The sequence below is a fragment of the Pseudorasbora parva genome, chromosome 3 (assembly GCF_024679245.1).
Source record: "Pseudorasbora parva isolate DD20220531a chromosome 3, ASM2467924v1, whole genome shotgun sequence".
NCBI lineage: Eukaryota > Metazoa > Chordata > Actinopteri > Cypriniformes > Gobionidae > Pseudorasbora > Pseudorasbora parva.
In genome coordinates, this window is record NC_090174.1 from 54,716,262 (window position 1) to 54,738,719 (window position 22,458).

The 22,458-nt window shown below is 39.5% G+C and overlaps 1 long non-coding RNA gene across 1 annotated transcript in view; it reads left to right on the top strand.

The window, feature by feature from the left end:
* The window catches only part of LOC137071483 (uncharacterized), a 43,271-nt gene extending 25,050 nt beyond the window's left edge, over positions 1-18,221 (top strand). The window contains exons 3-4 of the long non-coding RNA XR_010904438.1: positions 15,709-15,782; positions 17,401-18,221. This is a non-coding gene — a long non-coding RNA (uncharacterized lncRNA). The remainder of the gene's footprint in view (positions 1-15,708; positions 15,783-17,400) is intronic.
* Positions 18,222-22,458: the final 4,237 nt, after the last annotated feature.

Sequence of the window (22,458 nt, forward strand, 5' to 3'; positions counted from 1 at the left end):
GTAAATAATGGCGCAAATACCAGTAAATTGAAGAGTGTAAACCTTTGTAAAGGATCTCAGGTGATTCATTTTAAAGTCTCTCTTCTTTTTAGTAAATCCTGAAAGTAGTTTTTTAACGCCAAAATGGGTTTGCTCTGGCACAAGCTAACTTGTATTTAAACCAGAACATTTTTATGTCCATTTAATTGAATGGTTATGTAACAATTTGACAATCTACTACATTAAAACTGCATTGTCATTTTTCCGTCCGCTATTCTAAACAAAAGCTTGATGACACCAAGTTTGAGCTCAGAATCTTGGGGCATGTGGTTTTCACCTCATAGCATCTGGAAAAGAATCGGGATAGGACTCCTGTGGAAATCATGTTGATGGATGCGGTTATTACTGTAGTGTGAAGCAGAGCAGGACCGAGTGTTGAGGAGCTGAGCAAGGCCACTGAAGAGATTGTTACGCAACAAACGGCTCGAGCAGCGGGACTTTTATTATGACGGGATACAGTCGCTCGCGCCATTTCTGCTTTTCCGGTCATGAGTATGAGGTAACATAACTCTGTTTATCATATTAGATACATTTAAGTGTGTTTAAAATTGTTATGACGTTACTATGTGCGTTCGCTCAGAGGCTGCTGTGACACTTGCTCACACTGCTAAGAGTAAAGCGCTTCTGCAGAATAAAACTGGAAAGCGACGGTAACGCAGATATGACGCCACTGACAGGCGATTCCCTCAGACGTCCCGGCTCCTTGGTTAAAATAGTAATTTTCTCACAATATACAAATAGTTGGGAACATTTGGGATATTGTAAGAACTCAAATAAACAAAATATATAACACTGGCCTGGCTGTTATAAAATCCTACTTTGTGCACCTTTAAATACAGATAAAGGATTCAAGGTAGCTCCACTTGTATTTCTGAATACATTTTCATACCACTTCTATACAGTATGTAATGGCCACATATAAAACTCATTCCATCCCATGAACCCATGAAGATTCCATCCCATGAACTTCACAAACTTTGGCATATCCAGGGACTTGCTCTCTGCTATGGGTCATCTGACACATAATCTGAGCGGATCTGGTCCTGCTGAATCATAAATACCCCGGAGATGACAGAGCGATGCCAACTAAAGTTTACTGCTAAATGTAGCAGCAGTGGCACATTTGTAGTCCATTTCACCTATCACAAGTACAGCACATGTGTTAAGAATTTAACAGATACAAGATAGAACTTAAACTTTTAATTGATAAAGTGCATAGTCATATCAGCAATTTGTGTTGGTTTAGTACTATTTATATACTATTGTAGCATTTATTAAAATTATGTTTTTGCTTTTATTTTTATAGTTTCAGTTTTAAATGTAGTTTTACAAATTGTAATTTATTATTTTTTTAATTTTGTTTTTATTTAGCTTTTAGTAATTTAGTCAATTTAAAATGATTTTATTTTAGTGAGTTACTAAGGCAACATTTCTAATTAATATTATAAACTTTTTTTAAGTTTTTTAAGTTTAAGTTTATTTATTTTTAATTGTTTAGTATAACTGTGACAGCACTCATATACACCGAATATACACAGCATTAAAATGTTCATTGCCCAGCTAGCCGTGGGTTATCCTGTTTATACCATGGTCATTTGCCGGCATTGGCAATTTAAAGCTGTTATTGGTGTTTGCACTATGCAGTGTTATTTTCGTCGATTAAGAGAGAGAGAGAGAGAGAGAGAGAGAGAGAGAGAGACACATCCTCATGTCTGTTCAGCGCATTTCTCCATTATAATTGAAGCTCTTCATTTTTAATTACTTTAAAAAAGAAGTGTATCCCCTTGTTGCTGAGAAAAATTATGTTGCGATTCAGTAGATAATCTATGTTAAATTGAGTTTATAATCTTAAAGCGAGTTTGACAAATAGCCATATTGTGATGGCTAGATGACTCGGTCATTGCATTTCCAAAACTGCAGCTCTTGTGGGGTGTTCCCGGTCTGCAGTGGTCAGTATCTATCCAAAGTGCTCCAAGGAAGGAACAGTAGTGGATCAGCAACAGGGTCATGGGCGGCCAAGACTCACTGATGCACATGCATGGGGAGTAAAGCCTGTGAGATCCACTCAAACAGATGAGCTACTTTAGCACAAATTGCTCAAGTTAAAGGGTTAGTTCACCCAAAAATGTATGTTATGTCATTAATGACTCACTCTAATGTTGTTCCACACCCACAAGACCTCCGTTCATCTTCAGAACACAGTTTAAGATATTTTATTTTTAGTCCGACAGCTTATCTAAGTGTATGCACACTATACTGTCCATGTCTCAAAAGGGAATAAAAACATCATCAAAGTAGTCCATATGTGACATCAGTTAGTTAGTTAGAATCTCTTGAAGCATTGAAAATACATTTTGGTCCAAAAATAATAAAAAATATGACTTTATTCAGCATTGTCTTCTGTTCCGTGTTTGTTTTCAATCATCAAATAAAGACTCAAACGGTTGTGAATCAGCGTATCGATTTGTGATTCAGATCGCGTGTCAAACTGCTGAAATCATGGGACAGTGGCGATCCGAATCATGAATTGACTCCCTGATTCATAACCGTTTGAATCTCTATTTTCGATGCTTCAAGAGATTCTAATTAACTAACTGAAGATGAACGGTCTTATGGGTGTGGAACGACATTAGGGTGAGGAGTTAATGACATGCATTTCATTTTTGGGTGAACTGACCCTTAATTGCTGGTTGTGATAGAAAAGTGTCAGAATGCATGTATAGGGCTACATAGCACAGATTAGTCAGGGTGCCCATGCGGACCCCTTCCACTCTTAAAAGCACAAGGATAATGTGCCCTGCCACAAAGCAAAAATGGTTTAGGAATGGTTTGCTGAGGACAACAATGAGTTTGAGGTGTTGTCTTGGCCTCCAAATTCCCCAGATCTCAATCCAATCGAACATCTATGGGATGTGCTGAACAATGGGGTATCACCACACAACTTACAGGACTTAAAGCAACTGCTGCTAACATCTTGGTCCCAGAAACCACCACACACCTTCAGGGGTTTAGTGGAGTCCAATGCCTCGATGGGTCAGGGCTGTTTTGGCAGCAAAAGGGGGACCAACACAATATCATAATGTTATGCCTGATAGATGTGAATATATACATATATATACATACATACAGTCTTGTTCAAAATAATAGCAGTACAATGTGACTAACCAGAATAATCAAGGTTTTTAGTATATTTTTTATTGCTACGTGGCAAACAAGTTACCAGTAGGTTCAGTAGATTGTCAGAAAACAAATGAGACCCAGCATTCATGATATGCACGCTCTTAAGGCTGTGCAATTGGGCAATTAGTTGAAAGGGGTGTGTTCAAAAAAATAGCAGTGTCTACCTTTGACTGTACAAACTCAAAACTATTTTGTACAAACATTTTTTTTCTGGGATTTAGCAATCCTGTGAATCACTAAACTAATATTTAGTTGTATGACCACAGTTTTTTAAAACTGCTTGACATCTGTGTGGCATGGAGTCAACCAACTTGTGGCACCTCAGCTGTTATTCCACTCCATGATTCTTTAACAACATTCCACAATTCATTCACATTTCTTGGTTTTGCTTCAGAAACAGCATTTTTGATATCACCCCACAAGTTCTCAATTGGATTAATTTCTGGAGATTGGGCTGGCCACTCCAACATTAATTTTGTTGGTTTGGAACCAAGACTTTGCCCGTTTACTAGTGTGTTTTGGGTCATTGTCTTGTTGAAACAACCGTTTCAAGGGCATGTCCTCTTCAACATAGGGCAACATGACCTCTTCAAGTATTTTTACATATGCAAACTGATCCATGATCCCTGGTATGCGATAAATAGGCCCAACACCATAGTAGGAGAAACATGCCCATATCATGATGCTTGCACCTCCATGCTTCACTGTCTTCACTGTGTACTGTGGCTTGAATTCAGAGTTTGGGGGTCGTCTCACAAACTGCCTGTGGCCCTTGGACCCAAAAAGAACAATTTTACTCTCATCAGTCCACAAAATGTTCCTCCATTTCTCTTTAGGCCAGTTGATGTGTTCTTTGGCAAATTGTAACCTCTTCTGCACATGCCTTTTTTTTAACAGAGGGACTTTGCGGGGGATTCTTGAAAATAGATTAGCTTCACACAGACGTCTTCTAACTGTCACAGTACTTACAGGTAACTCCAGACTGTCTTTGATCATCCTGGAGGTGATCATTGGCTGAGCCTTTGCCATTCTGGTTATTCTTCTATCCATTTTGATGGTTGTCTTCCGTTGTCTTCCACGTCTCTCTGGTTTTGCTCTTCATTTTAAGGCATTGGAGATCATTTTAGCTGAACAGCCTATCATTTTTTGCACCTCTTTATAGGTTTTCCCCTCTCTAATCAACTTTTTAATCAAAGTACGCTGTTCTTCTGAACAATGTCTTGAACGACCCATTTTCCTCAGCTTTCAAATGCATGTTCAACAAGTGTTGGCTTCATCCTTAAATAGGGGCCACCTGATTCACACCTGTTTCTTCACAAAATTGATGACCTCAGTGATTGAATGCCACACTGCTATTTTTTTAACACAGCCCTTTCAACTAATTCAACTAATTTCCCAATTGCACAGCCTTAAGAGCGTGCATATCATGAATGCTGGGTCTCATTTGTTTTCTGAGAATCTACTGAACCTACTGGTAACTTGTTTGCCACGTAGCAATAAAAAATATACTAAAAATCTTGATTATTCTGGTTAGTCACATTGTACTGCTATTATTTTGAACAAGACTGTAGATAGATAGATAGATAGATAGATAGATAGATAGATAGATAGATAGATAGATAGATAGATAGATAGATAGATAGATAGATAGATAGATAGATAGATAGATAGATAGATAGATAGATAGATAGATAGATAGATAGATAGATAGATAGATAGATAGATAGATAGATAGATAGATAGATGCATGCATGCATGCATGCATGCATGCATGCATGCATACATACATACATACATACATACATACATACATACATACATACATACATACATACATACATACATACATACATACATACATACATACATACATACATACATACATACATACATACATACATACATACATACATGCATGCATACATACATGCATACATATAATTTGTACAGATTTGATAAATGATTGATTTTAGTCTTTCTGTCAGTCTCCTTTTGTTTCTCTCTTCCGTGCAGATGTAGAGAACCGCTTTAGTGCTTTTGTACGCCTGACTCGTGGACGAGTGTTCTGTTGTCCTCGTGGTAAAGTTCATCTGTCTCTGCTCTGAGTTTTCACTCCTCCGGTTGAAGTGCACCATACATCCCTAAGCTATGATACACTGGTCTGCCTGCACAACACAGCTTTTTCATTCTGCGACTAAGCTTCCTGACAGAAACCTCCAGGCAGTTTATGTAGCTCTATAACTAGTCTTACTGTTCAATAAAATGTTTAACCAAGCTTGTTGGTATGCTCGGGTAGGTTCACTAGAGTAGACACTTGAAATATTAATAACGTGTGCTCTCATGATGTAAATAGAATTGTACTGCTGTATATCGTGGCCTGCTTGAAATGGTGAATAAAATCAGTAAATCACAGTTCATTAATGTAGATGAGTAGATGCTTCTTTTCAAGCGTGTGCTTCTGCTGTACAAAAAAAGTGGGCCCCACTTTACATTAGGTGACCTTAAGTACTATGTACTTACATCAAAAAATAAGGACAATTTACTTACTGTGTTCAAATTATACTTCAATTTGTTTTGCTGATATTGAGGTGGGATACAGGTAGAGTTAGGGACAGGTGTGGTGGTGTGGGTCAGTTTAAGGGTAGAGTTAGGGTCAGGTGTGGTGGTGTGGGTCAGTTTAAGGGTAGAGTTAGGGACAGGTGTGGTGGTGTGGGTCAGTTTAAGGGTAGAGTTAGGGACAGGTGTGGTGGTGTGGGTCAGTTTAAGGGTAGAGTTAGGGACAGGTGGGGTGGTGTGGGTCAGTTTAAGGGTAGAGTTAGGGACAGGTGTGGTGGTGTGGGTCAGTTTAAGGGTAGAGTTAGGGTCAGGTGTGGTGATGTGGGTTAGTTTAAGGGTAAAGTTAGGGTCAGGTGTGGTGGTGTGGGTAAGTTTAAGAGTAAAGTTAGGGACAGGTGGGTGGTGTGGGTCAGTTTAAGGGTAGAGTTAGGGACAGGTGTGGTGGTGTGGGTCAGTTTAAGGGTAAAGTTAGGGTCAGGTGTGGTGGTGTGGGTAAGTTTAAGAGTAAAGTTAGGGACAGGTGGGGTGGTGTGGGTCAGTTTAAGGGTAAAGTTAGGGTCAGGTGTGGTGGTGGGGGTAAGTTTAAGGGTAAAGTTAGAGTCAGGTGTGGTGGTGTGGGTCAGTTTAAGGGTAGAGTTAGGGACAGGTGGGGTGGTGTGGGTCAGTTTAAGGGTAGAGTTAGGGACAGGTGTGGTGGTGTGGGTCAGTTTAAGGGTAAAGTTAGGGTCAGGTGTGGTGGTGTGGGTAAGTTTAAGAGTAAAGTTAGGGTCAGGTGTGGTGGTGTGGGTCAGTTTAAGGGTAAAGTTACGGTCAGGTGTGGTGGTGTGGGTCAGTTTAAGGGTAAAGTTAGGGTCAAGTGTGGTGGTGTGGGTCAGTTTAAGGGTAGAGTTAGGGACAGGTGTGGTGGTGTGGGTCAGTTTAAGGGTAAAGTTAGGGTCAGGTGTGGTAGTGTGGGTCAGTTTAAGGGTAAAGTTAGGGTCAAGTGTGGTGGTGTGGGTCAGTTTAAGGGTAGAGTTAGGGACAGGTGTGGTGGTGTGGGTCAGTTTAAGGGTAAAGTTAGGGACAGGTGTGGTGGTGTGGGTCAGTTTAAGGGTAAAGTTAGAGACAGGTGTGGTGGTGTGGGTCAGTTTAAGGGTAAAGTTAGGGTCAGGTGTGGTGGTGTGGGTCAGTTTAAGGGTAAAGTTAGGGACAGGTGTGGTGGTGTGGGTAAGTTTAAGGGTAAAGTTAGGGTCAGGTGTGGTGGTGTGGGTAAGTTTAAGGGTAAAGTTAGGGTCAGGTGTGGTGGTGTGGGTCAGTTTAAGGGTAAAGTTAGGGACAGGTGTGGTGGTGTGGGTAAGTTTAAGGGTAAAGTTAGGGTCAGGTGTGGTGGTGTGGGTCAGTTTAAGGGTAAAGTTAGGGACAGGTGTGGTGGTGTGGGTAAGTTTAAGGGTAAAGTTAGGGTCAGGTGTTGTGGTGTGGGTCAGTTTAAGGGTAGAGTTAGGGTCAGGTGTGGTGGTGTGGGTCAGTTTAAGGGTAGAGTTAGGGTCAGGTGTGGTGGTGTGGGTCAGTTTAAGGGTAGAGTTAGGGTCAGGTGTGGTGGTGTGGGTCAGTTTAAGGGTAGAGTTAGGGACAGGTGTGGTGGTGTGGGTCAGTTTAAGGGTAGAGTTAGGGTCAGGTTTGGTGGTGTGGGTCAGTTTAAGGGTAGAGTTAGGGACAGGTGTGGTGGCGTGGGTCAGTTTAAGGGTAGAGTTAGGGTCAGGTGTGGTGGTGTGGGTCAGTTTAAGGGTAGAGTTAGGGACAGGTGGGGTGGTGTGGGTCAGTTTAAGGGTAGAGTTAGGGACAGGTGTGGTGGTGTGGGTCAGTTTAAGGGTAGAGTTAGGGTCAGGTGTGGTGGTGTGGGTCAGTTTAAGGGTAGAGTTAGGGTCAGGTGTGGTGGTGTGGGTCAGTTTAAGGGTAGAGTTAGGGTCAGGTGTGGTGGTGTGGGTCAGTTTAAGGGTAGAGTTAGGGTCAGGTGTGGTGGTGTGGGTCAGTTTAAGGGTAGGGTTAGGGTCAGGTGTGGTGATGTGGGTCAGTTTAAAGGGGGTTAGGTGTGAGGGAAGTGCCAACTGTGTAATGACAAATGTAACTACAGAAATTAATTACAGACATATTTACATGCATTATTTTTTAAAATGTAAGTACAATATAAAAACATGTATGTACACAATAGGTATTTTATCAAATGATTAATTACAATGTTAGTACATAGTAGTTAAGGCCACCTAATATAAAGTGGGTCCAAAGAGTGTGTTCTGTGCTAAATTTGTGTCATAGTAGTAGTCTGTATTTGTCTGGCTATCACCAGACCGTTTCAAATTGAACATTATATGTATTTTCTACTTCACAAGAGGAGTGATAAACGAGCATTATTTGAAAAATCCTGTAATTCCCGCAAAAGTGTAACAGAAGCAGTAGAAATGAATGTACAGGTTTCCAGACTGAGTTGCAGGGCAAAATCAAATCACCGGCAGAACAGGCTGGGTTTACCCAGTCTAAGTCTGCATAGTACTAGTTTTGAAGAAGACATACTATATGCTAATACCTCCTAGAGTTACATTATGAATTACATTCTGTTACAATGTGAGACATGATAATGCATGAAATCGAACTTGCAAGCTAGAATAATTTGTTATTTACATCCTTGTATATATGATTAAATCCAAAATTTCCAGACTGTAGCAGCCCACAGCAGCAGACTGCAAACCTGCAGACTGATGCTTAATTAAAGAAGATTGCAGTTCATTTTCTTCTGTATGAACTGAGCTGCTACAGACAGGCGTTTGTCACTGGCACAGTCATTTTTTTCCTGGATTTATAAATTATTGGTGTTTGTTAAAATAACTGAAAGTTTCTTATGTTGTACCAGCCTGGTTTCCACCAAAAAAGTTGCTTTGTGAATTTTGGCATGACTCTGTAAATGTGTTTGAGTAATCCAGAATATGGAAGTACTATATTTGTGTAAATATATCACAATATTTTACATACAGTACTGTAGTCTCTCTCATCATTGAATGCATTGCATGGCCGAATATAGCATGCAGTAGACATAATTGAGCATGCACTTGCATGAAAGAAAAAAAGCCGGACATATGTGAGGTGCAATGGGATTCTATAAAAACTACAAACCAATAATGTGGAAAGCCACAGCTGACGAAGACTTATGTAATTACTGAATTCTCCGAAATCAAGGTCAAAGGATATCCAATGCTACCCAGAAACAAGTTGAAATTTTAGCTGAGTCTCCGTGCTGCTGAAAATCAAAAGGTTGGTTAGGTAACCCGCAATTCTTCCTTGGTCTTTAGCAGTTTCATCAGCAAGACAATGCTGGTTGAAACCACATTACCTCCAGGTAGCGTGTTCACACTTTACAATCTAGACCAGCACCAAACTAGTACTAATGAACGTGAATTCATGCTGCTTTATTTCAGCAGGGCAGAAACTCCTGAGCCGCTGGAGTTTGTTAATATTGAAGAAGGCCCATGTTGGAGTGCTCTTTTTTACATATCCCACAAGCCCTTTGTGACCTCTCCCGCTGAATACAGCATGAGAAAAAGGCCAGGCGGACTACTGCTCGGGATGGCAGAATAGTGATGGTCTCTCTTTTCGATCTGTACATGTCATTGATGAATTGACAAAAATGCCTCCGGCGTCTGACAGCGGACAGCTGATCAATACTGAGAATATGTGACAGACAAATGGAAAAGTACAGTAGCAGCTAATAACTGTCACATAGGAGTTCTAACTGTAGTGATTCAGCTCTTTGTCGTCCCCATGGGCATGCAAGTTAATGTCAATAATGGGATTTTTGTAGGGTTGCATACTTTTTTCCATTCAGATGTATTTATTTATTTATTTGAAAACACTTTGATACTTTGGTTAACGAACTAACCATGAGCAATTCTATTTGTATGACTGTATTTGTTCATTTTTTTAATGTTAGTTTATAAAATGCAGCTGTTCATTGTTTGGTCTTTACTTTAGAGTTCATTAATGTTAACAAGTTAACTAATGAAGCCGGTAACACTTTATTTTATTACCATAGTATTAACAGTAAATGATGCATAATTACATGAAGCTAGTAAAGAGTTACTTCAGTGATATAGCATTACATTTTTTATTTAAACTGGGTTATTAATGTAGTAGAAATGTGAAATTATTTTTCAATTTAGTGCTTTCTAAACTGAGAAAAGACAGAAAATGTTTTTTTTTTTGTCTCATGGGGATGGAAAAACAACAACTCCCAGGATGCACTTGCTTCGCTACCCTACGAGGTCACTCCCAAAGCCACCGCTATTGGATTACCAGATCACTTTCCCACTGCGTTCATTTTCATAAAATCTGCTCAGTTAGAGAACAGTCCAACAGCCTTCAAAATGCTATTACCTCCAGTAAGGTGACCTCACTTACCGGAAGTGATCGCATGCTGTAGGCTGTTGGACATAGTGGTGTTAGAGGTAAAACAATTATATAAATAAGGTTTCTCGCACAAACCGCACACTCACTGGAGTGACGAAACGCACTTCTTGCTGGCAATACGACAGATGAGTCTGGTGCCAAATGTAAAGTTTGGTGTAGGGTTGTTTTTCAGGGGTTGAGCTTGGCCCCTTAGTTAAAGTGAAATTATATCTTAATGCTTCAGCATACCAATACATTTTGGACAATTTCATGCTCCCAACTTTGTGGGAACAGTTTGGGGATAGCCTTTTCCTGTTCCCACATGACTGCACAAAGCAAGGTCCATAAAGACATGGATGAGGGAGTTTGGTGTGGAGGAACTGGACTGACCTTCACAGAGTCCTGACCTCAACCCGATTGAATGCCTTTGGGATGAATTAGAGCAGAGATTGTGAGCCAGGCCTTCTCTTCCAACATCAGTGCCTGACCTCACAAATGTCCTTCTAGAAGAATGGTCAAAAATTCCCATAAACACACTTCCAAACCTTGTGGAAAGCCTTCCCAGAAGAGTTGAAGCCTTGCAAAAGGTGGGCCAACTCCATATTAAACCCTATGGGTTTAGAATTAGATGGCATTAAAGTTCATGAGCATGTAAAGGAAGACGTCCCAAAACTTTTGGCAATATAGTGTAGATGGGAATGTGTAAGATGCGTTTGAAGAGTGCCGTTTAAAACGAAGCACGAAAGTAGCTATTTGGTCTTTTGCAGAAACATTTTCTCACCTTTCGGTCGCACAATCCCCTATGAAAAAGTTGAATTTGCAGCATTCTCTCTAGTGTATGCACACATTTAAAGTGTTGCCATCTATGTTTCTTATTTACAGCTGCAAGACACTATTGCTATTTTTTACCATGATGAATCAACCAATGTGAGTTCAGGGAATTTAGAGCTTCTCTATTATACTGTTCACACAGGTAAAGGAGACTAATGGATTTCACAACAAATTGCATTGTTCCGCTCATAACCTATGATTTAGGTGCACGTGCATGCATCCACTCAAACATATGCAATTTATATTTGGGAGTTTTTTGGAAGGCTCTGTGTTATAAGTGGGCACTTCCGTGTGGTCGGTTTGGCAGCGCTTAAATCGTGTCCCCCAAACCTACGCTGTTTAGTTTTACTGTTAAACATGGGCATTTTGCGAAGTACGCACAGACACTTCCAAGGGCCTGAAGCCTGAGGGTGGGAGGAATGTTGCATTTCAGGACATTTATCTCTCTTCCCTTCCTCTCGGAACAGGAGGAGCGATGAGTGAACAGACAAAATTAGAGAAAAGCTGCGGGAACTGCAAAAAATCGCTGAGAGTGTCAACAAAGTCTCTGTGTTCGTAATCATATTTCACAGCATTGGCTAAGTTATTGATGGGAGTAAGAACACACATGCTGTTTCTGGGGGAGGAGAGACGCATCGGATTGCTGGCAGTAAAACTTTAAAAAACAGAGGAGAGTTATTCAGCCATGTGATCGGATGTGTGGGCTCCTTTTTCAAAAGATTCCTGAAAGAAACTTACACACACACACACACACACTCACACACTCTCACACACACACACACAAAACGAATAAGAGAGAGCTGGCATAATAGAGCACATAATTCCATCTGTTAGCATGCACAGCAGTGAAGTTGAGAAAGATTTGGCAACCGGAAATATTCCAATTCTTGAAAAAGATATGTAAACATACCTTGGCAGGGCTTTATTTCCTCCTCTCTTTCTGTCGTTTTGCATGGTTGCATTGCTAAATTTATCTCTGTTAGGACACACCAGCAGTTGGAGGTGTAAAAGTGATGTGAATAAATGTTGGAGGGAGTGACTGTGAATTTATTTACGTGCTAAAATCAGGTGGTGTTAAACACACACTCAAATGAGGAAGGTAGATGGAGGAACAGATGCTACGAATGGAAATGGATCATAAAGAAAGTAGGAACAAAGAAAAATGTCATGCCCTTTTCATCAGTCTAATTTCCTGACAGCTGTATTTTGACAGAACTTCACAGAAGCTGAATTAGCTGTCCTTTTCCCCTTATGCCGCCATTACTAAGCAAGCAACTATCATCATAAAAAGCCCAGACCACATTGATGTAAATAAATCATTTAGTTTGGGGTCAGTAAGATTTTAGTAACACTTTGTTACAGTTGCGTTACATAACATATAATGTACTTACCATAATAATAACAGTAAATGATGCATAATTACATGTAACCACCCTCAACCAAAAATAATCCTATCCTAACCCTAAAGTAAATACATGTTAATTAATATCACACAGTAGTCTGTAACAATGACACCTTAAAATCAAGTCTAACCAGATTTTGTGACAAAATTATTTTTACTTTTATAATGTTACAACCAGTGCTGCGGTAAACTCATTACAAGTAACCTGAGTTATGTAATCAGATTACTTGTCCAAGTACCTAGTACCAAGTGCATTACATTTACAACAAAATAAACATAATGGTTATTGTAGACTAAATGTGGAGCTTTGTATAGAATTCTGATTTTGCATTTCAGATTTAATTAATTTTGAGGAATACTTTTCTTGAGATTAGATTAGTGCAAATGAGATTAGTTTATGCACGCTCAATTTACTAATCTTATTGGCACGAATCTAATCTCAAGAAAAGTATTCCTCAAAATTAATAACATCTGAAATGCAAAATCAGAATTCTATGCAAACCTCCAATAATTATATATGTTAAACTAATCAGATAGTTGTATGCATTCAGTCCCTCTTTATTTACCAATGTACTTGCTGGTGATTCCAACAAGCAAGTGATGCAAAAATGACTAGATTTTTTGTTTTTTGGGGAAGTGTTACCTGAGGCTTATTATCTACTTTTGGTGTGGAAGGGTCTTTACATTTGCTCAAAAATACAACTTTTTTTGTTATATAAAAAAACAAGCCCATCCCAGGTGAAAAAAGTAACGCAAAAGTAATGTAACACATTACTTTTCTTAAAAAGTAACTAAGTAACGCAATTAGTTACTTTTTAAGGGAGTGTATACATGCATACTTTTCAATAATAAATGTTTCTTGAACAAAAAAAACATCATATTAGAATGATTTCTGAAGGAAATGAAGACTTGAGTACTGGAGTAAGGATGCTTTTCCATCAAAGGAATAAATTATATTTGGAAAAAAAAAGAAAAAAAAAAATATATATATATATATATATGCCAAATATTAATACATTTTAATATCTTATATATATATATATATATATATATATATATATATATATATATATATATATATATATATATATATATATATATATATATATATATATATATATATATATAAGATATTAAAATGTATTAATATTTGGCATATAATAAAAGCAGCCTTGGTGAGTATGAGACTTCTTTTGATTCAAAATGTAAAAAAAAAAAAAGTCTTTGATCTGATAATATGTTCCTTTGCTTATGAAGTTTTTACTTGTCTTGAATACATTTAAAAAATCAAGTAATGGTACCTAATTGAAACATTAACTGAAGCAGTCTACATGCCTTTCAACTCATAATTAGATTGCATTTCTATTTTGCTTGTCAGCTATTACGCTTTCAGTGTACGGTGGGAAGTTCGTTTTTGTTGTGGTATTTAAATGAGCATCAAGAATATCGACTACTATCTTGGTTATGAGTAATTTAGTACTGGTGATGTTTTCCTTCGCAAACGCCTCTAGTAATCTGACTGTGAAAATAGGAAAGCCCAAAGTGCTGGCACAAACTCCCCGTTCAATTTGTCTGGCGAAGGAAATGCTGTGACAACACTTCATTTAAAATTGCGTCCCCATATGCTTTGGACCAAAAATGAATCTATTTGCGTTCCCCCATGTTAAGATGGTATAACAAGATCCTTTGATATTTCTAATCATGTTTTGGTGCATCTCCCGTCATATCTCCTGTCATACGACTGTGAGAACACAACAAACACTGACATAATAATATTAGTATGTCCTGGTTGTGCATCGTGTGTCAGAATGAGCTCATGACATGTAAAGCAAATGTAAAACATTTAGGCCGAAGAGAAAATGCTTTATAAAGTCAGCTTTTGGGTCTGAAATTGTGAGTTATTGTCCTTGAATAGCATCTGTTTAGTTTGATATTTGCATGTATGTTGCACAGTATACTTGAGTAGAAGTTTAGATATGTTTAATAAAGACATTTAATACATTTAAAGGGGGGGTGAAATGCTGTTTCATGCATACTGAGCTTTTTACACTGTTAAAGACTTGGATTCCCATCCTAAACATAGACAAAGTTTAAAAAACTAATGTTGGACGTTTGATGGAGTATTTCTGTGTTAAAAATACTCCTTCCGGTTTCTCACAAGTTTCGGAGAGTTTTTTTCGAGTATGGGTCGACTTGACGTTAATAGAGCGGAAGGTCCTTGTATGGGCCGTACGGGCTCTTCTCCCGGTAGGGTGCGCGCGCTCGTGACTAGAGCGAGAGAGGAAATGCACAGCCGTAAACACTCAGGTGCAGATCCAGTCGATCCAGGCGCCGCGCTCCACTTTATTCCTATGGGTGACTTCAACGCTTCAGCACAGCATTCCGGGAAGGCAGCGCTGCATTTGAACCGATTTGAACGCAGAAATGACGGGAAGCTTCACAACATCACTTCAGTCGCATCGCAAAGTGGATCTCCACACTCCAAGAAGTGTGTTTTTGACGAAGCGGTCCCAGCGATAAAGGTTCGGTCCTGCTTTGGAAGCAGCCGGTGAGTAAATCTGCTTCAAATGTCTGTGCTGTTGGCTATCGTCGCGTGAGTAAACATCAGTAAACGACACGATCGCGTGCTTCGTCATTCAAATGCGCTAACGGTTACTCCATTGCTGTTCTATGTACGTTACACTAGTCTGACGTGCAAAACCGTTTTGCTTGCTACTGCTAAGGTTTAGTCGCATACAATAGTCCATAAACCGAATCATGTCCCCCAGTAAAATTGTAATTTACAAAATATTGTTTTGAGAACAAAAAACAACCTAAAAATGGTATGTGTGTGTGTGTGTGTGTAAAATGTGTATATTATCAGTGTGAATGATATGGCAATTAGAAATTGCACTGTGTCAAAAGGCTGCATTCTCTAAACTTATCACAGTAAATATGCTGCATATGAACAACATGAGCGGCCTGCAGTTTTGGGTTTCCCTAAGCAAGCTCCTTTATGCTGTGCACCACAATATCTTCCAGTAGCAGCGGTTTAGGACTGGGGCTAAATTTCACACACCTGGGTTTCTTTAACTAAAAAGAGTGTTAGATGACTGCTAAACACAGCACTGTCATCACAAGGGAACGACGCTCTGAAGAGACTCTGAAGAGTCCAGCTTAAAACCTTCTGATGTTGTTTTTCAATGGTATTGCCGGAATCTGTCAAATGTAAATTCAAGGTCACACTTTTTTGTCAAGCTCACCTGTTGCTGGATGTCTCTGAACAAATGAAACACATATATTCACAGAGCACTTACTGGAGAAACTGATGGGCGGCAGCAGTCATAACACTCTGGGGTTGGTCAGTGGCAAGTGTCAACTGGTAAATATGTTTATAATTACTTCTGATTGTTCATTTATTTTTGAGAATATAAACAAGTGAAAATGCATGTATACACTTATAAAGTATACGTATACATGTTTTTTTTTTTTTTATGACAATTTTTTTTGCACCTGTTAAAGGTGCACTATGCAGCTTTTGTCCACTGGAGGGCGCCTATGCAAAATAAATGCGTAGTTTGATGATGCAAAGTGTGAGCTCAGTATCTTGGGAGATGTGGTCTTCTCATCACAGCCGGTGAAAAATATGACTCGGGCAGAAATCACGTTCATGCATGCGGTTATTAACGTTACTGTAGTCTAAAGCAGAGCAGGACCGAGTGTTGTGGACCTGAGCACAGCTGCTGGAGCGATTGTTAAACAAATACCCGCCTTGTGAATACCGGGACTTTTATTATGACGGGACGGGACTCATTTGCCGGGCGCCTGCACAGATCCGCTCTTCCGGTTATGATTTTGAGGTAATGGAGCTCTGTTTATCATATTAGATACATTTAAGTGTGTTTAAAACGATGTTATGACGTTACTCCGTGCGTTCAGTTGTTCACACTGCTAAGAGTAAAGCTCTCCTGCCAAATAAAAGCCGAAACCGAGGGTAACGCAGATATGACGCAATTGACAGGCGACTCTCTCAAATGCAATGCTGAAACGTCCCTGTCCTTAGTTAAAATAGCAATTTTCTCACAATTTACAAATAGTTGGAAACATCTGGGATATTGTAGGTACTCAACTGAACAAAATATATAGCACTGGCCTAGTGGTTTTTGGATATTTTACTGCAAAAATACTACATAGTTCACCTTTAATGGAAATAAAAGTTGTGCAAACATCTTGTATTGACAATGCAAGAGTCCAGCACTCTGTGAAGTGTCCTCCTGCACATCTCAAAGACTTTCAATGAGGATGTGTGAAAATGATCCTTCATGACCCCTTCCAACCATTATTTAACCATTTGAGCCTTACAATCTTGACATTGTCATCCTGGAATATGGCGATGATGTGCTTCCTACATGGTTGCTTAAAGCTACACTGTGTGATATTTTCCACTATCTAGCGGTTAAAAGGTATATGACCATCCAGTTTCAGTTCCTCTCAATTCTGATTTAGTTTTAACTCCTATAGTGGCCGATTTCGTACAAGATTAACATGCCAATCCCCCTCTTCACATTAGACACGGCGAAGCTTGAATTTACGGGTATGTCCCTCTTTGGCTAATGTACTTTCAAGATGGAGGGGCAACATGGCGACCGGCATTCGAACCCCTCACCCGTATGTATTTTCAATGGCATATTATAAACTTACGAGAATACTTTATTACGTGAAAGAAGTAAATATACATTAATGAGCACATTTTTTGAAAGAACTAAGTGTTTTTAGCTAAGAATACACTAAAAAAGTTACACAGTGCAGCTTTAAGAAATGAAAAGCCACACACTCCATCAGTTAGGGAAGAACTGTTGCCAAAAATAACATGCTAAAACAACATCATGATCCAATCATAGACTTGAAAAGGTTTTTTTTTTTTTTTTTTTTTTTTGGGCTGGATGGTGTATATGTATTTACATGCCACATTAATTCAGAATTTAATTGTATGTTTGCAGGTGTGTGTATATCTGTTCTTTTATGGCTTTAAATGCGTCTCATCCACTGAGAATTCTGAGCTGAGCCATAAAGCTGAATCTACATGAATCGACTGCCTTTTGCATCAGACTTCTTGCATGCTGTTCGCTTGTACAGTTTGGGAACAGCGGGCCAAGCAGACCATGAACATCCCATACATCTCGATGTCAAACCCTCAAGCTTCCAAAGCCCTTGGGGAGGATGGATATTTCCGTGTGACGTGCAAGAGAGCACTCATGTGCACAGTCACCAAGGCTCCTGCCACGAATGGGGAGACACAGGCAGTCAACAGTAAACATGTGGGTGTACTGGGAAATGACAGAGAGCGACATCCACGCCAGACAGACAAGACGCGCCTTTTTAGACTTTTGGTGTGAGAGGGAGACTGCCAGAGAAAGAGATGGACTGTGGACTAATGATTAATGACATTTAGATTATTATTCAACTTCAGAGATGTCCCACCCCCTCAACACACTCCAGATGCATAAGGAGAGATGAGGTGAAGATCATTTAACCCATGTTCTCTGGGATTTTGCCGAATATGATGGATGACATGGAAGATGCTCAGGGAGAGAGAAATGCATAAATCATGCTTTGGCAACGGGTTTGACGCCGTTGATTTATTCGTTTCAGAAAGAGTGTCATTAGGGGAGGAATTTGTCACCTTCTATCTTTTAAAGGGATAGTTCACCTTAAAATGACAATTCTGTCATCATGTATTCACCCATGACTTCCTTTATTCTGTGATGCACTAAAAGAGAAGTTTTGTAGAATGCACTTCTAGCCAAACAATGAAAGTGGATGGGGGCACTAATAAAAGTGTAATAAAAGTATCAATTACATATGTATATATGGCGTACTGTGTGGAAGGCTTAGTATTTTCACCCAAAAATGGTTTTACGGCAGTTATTTATATATTTTGCTGTAATGTGTCTGTTGGAAACATCAGTTTACATTTCAAAACATTCCGTTTGCCAATAATTGTAGAATCCAGTGAGATTTTTGTATGCACAAGGAGTCTGACAACAGCCTTATGCTCCTCAAGGAGATCGATCACACCATCATAGAGTCTGTCTGTAATTACATCAAGAGACAGAAACAGACTAAATCCAGAAGGACTTTGGCAACATCTCCAAGACACTTAAAGTTTACTGTACTGTACACACACACACACACACACACACACACACACACACACACACACACACACACACACAATATCCAGACAATGATTTTGAATATTGCCATCTTTACGGGGACATTTTGTACCAGGACACACAGAAACCACACACACCTGGTTTCCATGTTCTGTGTTTTATGGGGACTTTCCATAGACATTTTATACTGTACAAATTGAATATTCTATCCCCCTACGCTAAACCAACCCCTGAACCTACCTATCACAGAAAACTTTTAGCATTTTGACATTTTATAAGCTGTTTTTCTCATGAGGGCCAAAAATATCCCTACAAGGATTTTAGATTTTGCTAGTTTAGTTCTAACAAATTGCTTAGGCATGTTTTGTGTGTTTGCCATATCGGATTGTGAAGTCAAATGTATTTGTGGTATATTGCGTGCGTGTGTGTGTGTGGCCTGGTAATCCCTACGTTATGGGGACAAAATGTCCCCACAAAGATGGCAATATCCGAAATCCTTGTCCTTGTGGGGACATTTTTAGGTCCCCATGAGGAAAACATCCTATAAATCACACAGAAGGAGTTTTTTTGAGAAAGTAAAAATGCAGAATGTTTCCTGTGATGGGTAGGTTTAGGGGCAGGGGCAGTGTAAGGGGATAGGATGTACAGTTTGTACAGTATGAAATCCATTACCCCTATGGAAAGTCCCCATAAAACATGGAAACACGACATGTGCGTGTGTTTTTGTGAGGCTGAAGATGAATTTTTAGTGTTGGGTTTACCAGGGCGCACACACACACACTTTGTACATAATATATTACAGCACCTACCAGCATTTACAGAATATATCCAGTTATATCCCCTGCTTGTAGATGCTGTAACTACACTATTTAGTTCTAAAAGCAGTTTTCTCCATTGATTGGCATTCAAAATTAGCCATGTATTTTTATTATATTGTATATGTAATACCGTGCCTGATTTTTAATACATTTCATACTTTGTTCTAGGTGAATGGCTAAGAATGTTCATGATTCAAAAATGGCAGTTTCAAATTGTCTTACAAGGATCCTGTACCAACCAGTTGCTAACTGCCCTCGAGATGAAAACAAGAGTTTTTTTTCCCAGGTGTTAAAGATTTCAATGATTGAAGTAAGTTTATTTTTCTTACTCCACTGGCATTTTTGACGCATAAATAATAATAAAAAAAATTAAATACCGGTAAATTGCCGGAACTTTTACCGGTAATTTAACTGTAAAGATTGTATGTGTGAAAGGGGCTAATAGCTTGTCAATGGGGAAATAAAAATAAACTATGCAATAATTTTTTCCTTTTTAAGAAATTCATCTCGTTTTGAGGATTTTTCTATTTATTTACTAGAAAGCAAGGCCAAAATACTTATCACCATATTGATTTTTTTGCAGTGTGAATAATGGACATAAGCATGCTTTCGTGTCAGCTCCACTCGCTCACTCTCCATCAGCAAGGCAGTGGATATATCAGAAACAGCAAAGGCAGCTGATGCTTCACAGTGTATTGTGGGCCATTTCCATAAGGTAAACATTGACTATAGTTGACTACTTTTCTAGTACTAGAAAAATGAAGAAAACTAGTAAACATGAGCATTCGTACAAGCTCAGTCATGCACACCAAAATGGCAATTATCAGGTTCTCTAGCTGGGCTGTATGTGTGGGTTTGAGTGCAGACAAGGTGTTTTGCTGATGTTTGAAATCTAGAGATGTTGAAGGAGATAGTACATGCTCACAATTAAAAAAAAAAAGCTCTATAATTTCGGCTCTGCCTGCACTTTCGCTTTCAATAAACCAAAATGCACATTTACATGGTGGAGATGAGGAAGACGCATTTCTTCATTATTTTCCTTCACTATTCCCCTGACCTTAATTTATCAATGTATGGAATAGAGAGTCTGCTGGGACTCCATATAAAGCTGAATTGTAGCTGATTTCGGTGAGAAGTAAAGTACATGTGTGCACGTGTAGGTGTGAGTGTGTTATAAAGCACCTGAAGGTGTGTTGACCCTCCGAGGCTAATTAAAGCCTGGAAACTACGGGAACTCCTGTGGCTTCAGAGAGCAGCTGGCATGAGCGACACATGCACAAAGGAGATGCATGGGGTTTAAAAGGAGGCGGACACACAGGGATGAAGGAAACAAACAGGCATACATGCATGAACATGCAAAAAGGAAAAGGGCCCTGTAGTGTCTGTGCAGAGCGGTAAACATGGGGATTGTAGGTGCTCACCTCACATATGCAGTTTGTGGGATCATGGACTTGGAAGGTGATGTCAAAGATGATGAGGGCTGTTTTATAATGAGCCAGTGTGCTGATATTAGGGATAGACTAATATTACAATTCTGGCAGGTTTTTGACTGATAAATGACATTGTATTAAATTCTATACGATTTTGTCTAAACTTAACTAATCCAAAAAACGAAGCACTAAAAACAAACTTGTCCTACTCGACCCGCTCCGGGTGTGATTTGAACAGCATCTCTGGCATGGGAGGTGAGGACATTAACATGGACGCAGACAGCAGTCTCTAGCGCACCTCTTGAGATCAGGGGAGTGAGGTTTACATGCACAGCACTTACTAGCTTTCTGTAACACTCACCCCTCTATACCTCAATCCCATCTGGGTCTCAATTGTAACCAATCTTACTCAACCTGCTCCAGGTCAGCATCTCCGGCATGGGATGCGGGAGCACTAACAAGGATGCTAAATACCACCACTTGAGAACAGGGGAGTGAAGTTTACAAGGACAGATCTTACAAACACTTACCCCCTTAAACCTCACTCCCGGGTCACGGCACCAATTGCAACTAGTACTACTCAACCCGCTCCGAGTGAGATTCGAATCCGTGTCTCCGGCATGGGAGGTGGGAGCTCTAAGAAGAATGCTAAATACCACCTCTTAAGAATAGGGATGTGAGGTTTACTTAATAGCTTGCTTTGTTACCACCTTAAACCTCACTCCCATTTGGGTCACGGCACCAATTGTTACCAGTACTACTTGACCTGCTGTGAATGGGCTTCAAACTGGTGTCTCCGGCATGGAGAGACTAAAGAACACAGCCTCTAGCATCAGTCACTAGCGCACCTCTTGAGGCCAGGGTAGTGAGATTTGTATGTGCGCCTCCACTTTGATTTTATACCAAAAATTTAGCTTTTCTCTGAGAAAAGAACAAAGAACGGCACTGAAGTCTTTCTTAAGAAGGGAAGATGTGTTCGGAGTTTTGCCGACCGGATACGGCAAATGTTTAATCTATCAACAAACTCTGCTTCACCTTCGTTGCTCTGGTTGTAGCGCTATCCTATCTCATGCAGAGGGAGTTTGAAAGACAACCGTTTATCCCGCCCCTCGGATTGAGCCCTGTCTATGGTGAGTTTCCAGACCAAACATCTTGATGTGGGTCTGGCTTGTCAGGCTAGCTGTTTGTAAATCTAAAATGACAGCAAATTTTTTAGGATCAAAGTGCAAAACATTTGCTTAATGACACTATTGTTACTGTTGGTATTACTGTGTATACAAATGTTATTAAATAGAAAATGTGTGATTTGTTTCCGACATATGCTGTAAACTGTAGACCAATCACAGCAGACTGGGACATGACCAATCCGAGTAGAGGAAGCTCTCAGAAAGGAGGGGTTTGGAGAGACCGGATACTTTATCAATCCGTTTCATAGACTTTGAGAAAAACGGTGACGTTGCTATATATGTTATTAGAAAATGTGTTTTTTGATCTTCCACACATGTAAACGTTTGTAAACCTTTCCCAACCATAACAGAACAGAATTAAAACAGAATTATAGGGGTACTTTATTATAAGCCAATATGGTATTTATATATTGGGCATCCCTATTATGTGGCAAAATGTGAAGTGTA